The sequence below is a fragment of the Xyrauchen texanus genome, chromosome 35, assembly GCF_025860055.1.
Source record: "Xyrauchen texanus isolate HMW12.3.18 chromosome 35, RBS_HiC_50CHRs, whole genome shotgun sequence".
Lineage (NCBI taxonomy): Eukaryota > Metazoa > Chordata > Actinopteri > Cypriniformes > Catostomidae > Xyrauchen > Xyrauchen texanus.
The window spans coordinates 37,294,145-37,298,840 of record NC_068310.1 but is presented as its reverse complement, the minus strand read 5'-3'; the positions used below and the strand labels follow the sequence as shown (position 1 = coordinate 37,298,840).

Genomic DNA, 4,696 nt, shown 5'->3' with positions numbered 1-4,696 from the left:
AGTATATAAGTTTATGTAAGTATAGGTTAGTATATATATAGTATATAAGTTTATGTAAGTATAGTTTAACATATATATATAGTATATAAGTTTATGTAAGTATAGGTTAGTATATATATATATAGTATATAAGTTTATGTAAGTATAGTTTAAGATATATATATAGTATATAAGTTTATGTAAGTATAGGTTAGTATATATATAGTATATAAGTTTATGTAAGTATAGTTTAACATATATATATAGTATATAAGTTTATGTAAGTATAGTTTGAGATATATATATATATATTTAGTATATAAGTTTATGTAAGTATAGGTTAGTATATATATATATATATATATATATATATATATATATATATATATATATATATATATAGTATATAAGTTTATGTAAGTATAGTTTAAGATATAAATATATAGTATATAAGTTTATGTAAGTATAGGTTAATATATATATATAGTATATAAGTTTATGCAAGTATAAAGATATATATATATAGTATATAAGTTTATGTAAGTATAGGTTAGTATATATATATAGTATATAAGTTTATGTAAGTATAGGTTAGTATATATATATAGTATATAAGTTTATGTAAGTATAGTTTAAGATATATATATATATATAGTATATAAGTTTATGTAAGTATAAAGATATAAATATATAGTATATAAGTTTATGTAAGTATAGGTTAATATATATATATATATATAGTATATAAGTTTATGTAAGTATAGTTTAAGATATAAATATATAGTATATAAGTTTATGTAAGTATAGGTTAATATATATATATATATAGTATATAAGTTTATGTAAGTATAGGTTAATATATATATATATATAGTATATAAGTTTATGTAAGTATAGGTTAATATATATATATATATAGTATATAAGTTTATGTAAGTATAGGTTAAGTATATATATATATAGTATATAAGTTTATGTAAGTATAGTTTAACATATATATATAGTATATAAGTTTATGTAAGTATAGTTTGAGATATATATATATATATTTAGTATATAAGTTTATGTAAGTATAGGTTAGTATATATATATATATATATATATATATATATATATATATATATATATATATATATATATATAGTATATAAGTTTATGTAAGTATAGTTTAAGATATAAATATATAGTATATAAGTTTATGTAAGTATAGGTTAATATATATATATAGTATATAAGTTTATGCAAGTATAAAGATATATATATATAGTATATAAGTTTATGTAAGTATAGGTTAGTATATATATATAGTATATAAGTTTATGTAAGTATAGGTTAGTATATATATATAGTATATAAGTTTATGTAAGTATAGTTTAAGATATATATATATATATAGTATATAAGTTTATGTAAGTATAAAGATATAAATATATAGTATATAAGTTTATGTAAGTATAGGTTAATATATATATATATATAGTATATAAGTTTATGTAAGTATAGTTTAAGATATAAATATATAGTATATAAGTTTATGTAAGTATAGGTTAATATATATATATAGTATATAAGTTTATGTAAGTATAAAGATATAAATATATAGTATATAAGTTTATGTAAGTATAGGTTAATATATATATATAGTATATAAGTTTATGTAAGTATAGGTTAAGATATATATATATAGTATATAAGTTTATGTAAGTATAAAGATATAAATATATAGTATATAAGTTTATGTAAGTATAGGTTAATATATATATATAGTATATAAGTTTATGTAAGTATAGGTTAAGATATATATATATAGTATATAAGTTTATGTAAGTATAAAGATATATATATATAGTATATAAGTTTATGTAAGTATAGGTTAATATATATATATAGTATATAAGTTTATGTAAGTATAAAGATATAAATATATAGTATATAAGTTTATGTAAGTATAGGTTAATATATATATATAGTATATAAGTTTATGTAAGTATAGGTTAAGATATATATATATAGTATATAAGTTTATGTAAGTATAAAAGATATAAATATATAGTATATAAGTTTATGTAAGTATAAAGATATAAATATATAGTATATAAGTTTATGTAAGTATAGGTTAATATATATATATAGTATATAAGTTTATGTAAGTATAGGTTAAGATATATATATATATAGTATATAAGTTTATGTAAGTATAAAGATATAAATATATAGTATATAAGTTTATGTAAGTATAGGTTAAGATATATATATATAGTATATAAGTTTATGTAAGTATAAAGATATAAATATATAGTATATAAGTTTATGTAAGTATAAAGATATAAATATATAGTATATAAGTTTATGTAAGTATAGGTTAATATATATATATAGTATATAAGTTTATGTAAGTATAGGTTAAGATATATATATATAGTATATAAGTTTATGTAAGTATAAAGATATAAATATATAGTATATAAGTTTATGTAAGTATAGGTTAATATATATATATATATATATATATATATATATATATATATATATATATATATATGTTGTTGTGTCGTTTGTGTAGATTTCTCCAGTGACGTACATGAACTGAGTTCAAAACAACAGATTAGTTTCAATAGTTCATTTTCCTGCATCTAAACTGACTTGTGCTTCTTTAACTCTTTTCAGCCCAAACTTCAGGGGAGACTCGTGAAACGATTCTGTACAGAAACTACAACACTGAAACACAATCGAATAATCAAGATTCTTACTCTGCGTTTGTTCGTTGCTTGTATTTTTGTTCACGTTGTAAATTGTTCAAATACGCACAGATGCTTTGATGTGGAAATATTTATTTTCTGTACAGTTTCTTGAAATGAATTTGAAATAAATATGCACTTCTTTTACATTTCTGCATTTATAAAACATAATATGAGAAACATTTACATTTCCCAAAACTTCATTAAAGAAAGCAAAGCTTCGACTGGCAGCAGCAAGAGGCGGTGCCGAGTCACTACACACTTCCTGTCCCACCCAAAACATCCAAACTACAAAAATGTCATCTTTGGAAACACGTCAGGAAACCCAAATTCAGTCAAACTTTATTGAACCCCTGCCAAAACAATAAATAAAAAATACAATACAATTAGAAAAGGCATCTGAGGAAAAGCCTGATGATTGTCAAGGAATTCTGTCCCATCACAAATCAAAGAAACTCACACTTCAGAGGAAACCTGGGAAAAATATCACAAAAACTGCACAACAATGTTTCAACTACAGAATGTGATGCACAAAGATCATCAGTTTCCTTTACAGAAGAACAATCCAAAAATCTATTTCATATTTCATTTCCAGAGAGTTTCTCACGTCTTCCAGCGGCGACTCAAAAGCTTCCTAAAGAAAATACTGATGGACGCAGGAAGTTGACCAATGAGGAGTAACGGTCTACAGCAACACAAGTTACTTGACCAATCAACAGGCTGGAAGCTGAAATCATTAGTGAATTCACAAAGATTAATTCTACACTTGGTCATGAATTAAACAACTAATATCCACACACACACACGCACGCAGGCACGCACACACACACACACGCAGGCCCGCACGCACACACACACACACGCAGGCCCGCACGCACACACACACACGCAGGCCCGCACGCACACACCACGCACGCAGGCCCGCCTTACAGCACACACACACACACACGAGCCCGCACGCACACACACACACGCGCACGCACGCATGCCCTACGCACACACACACACACACAGGCCCGCACGCACACACACACACACACACACACACACGCACGGCCCGCACGCACACACACACACACACACACACGCAGGCCCGCACGCACACACACACACACACACACGCAGGCCCGCACGCACACACACACACACACACACACGCGCAGGCACACACACGCACACACACACACGCAGGCCCACACGCACGCCCACACGCACACACACGCAGGCCCACACGCCACACGCACACACACACACACACACACGCAGGCTCGCACGACACACACACACGCAGGCCCGCGACGCACACACACACGCAGGCCCGCGACGCACACACACACACACGCAGGCCCAGCACGCACACACACACGCAGGCCCGCACGCATACACACACGCAGGCCCTGCACGCACACACACACACACGCAGGCTGCCGCGCACACACACACACACACACACGCAGGCCCGCACGCGACGCACGCACACACACACACGCAGGCCGCGCACGCGACGCACACACACACGACAGCGCACGCACGCACACGACACACACACGCAGGCCCGCACGCACACACACACGCAGGCCCGCGACGCACACACACACGCAGGCACGCGACGCACACACACACGCAGGCCCGCACGCACACACACACGCAGGCTCGCGACGCGACACACACACGCAGGCCCGCACGCACGACACACACACGCAGGCTCGACACGCACACACACACACGCAGGCCCGCACGCACACACACACACACGCAGGCCCGCGACGCACGCACACACACACACACGCAGGCCCGCACGCACGCACACACACACACACACACGCAGGCCCGCACGCACACACACACACACGCAGGCCCGCACGCACGCACACACACACACACACACACACGCAGGCACGCACGCACACACACACGCAGGCCCGCACGCACACACACACACGCAGGCCCGCACGCACGCACGCACACACACACACACA

At 31.9% G+C, this 4,696-nt stretch overlaps 1 protein-coding gene across 2 annotated transcripts in view; it reads right to left on the bottom strand.

The window, feature by feature from the left end:
* Window positions 1-2,798: 2,798 nt before the first annotated feature.
* Window positions 2,799-4,696, bottom strand: part of aff1 (AF4/FMR2 family, member 1) — a 25,717-nt gene continuing 23,819 nt past the window's right edge. For both annotated transcript variants that reach the window (XM_052105801.1, XM_052105802.1), the window contains one exon: window positions 2,799-3,444. The gene's annotated coding sequence lies outside the window, so the exon portion shown is untranslated. The remainder of the gene's footprint in view (window positions 3,445-4,696) is intronic.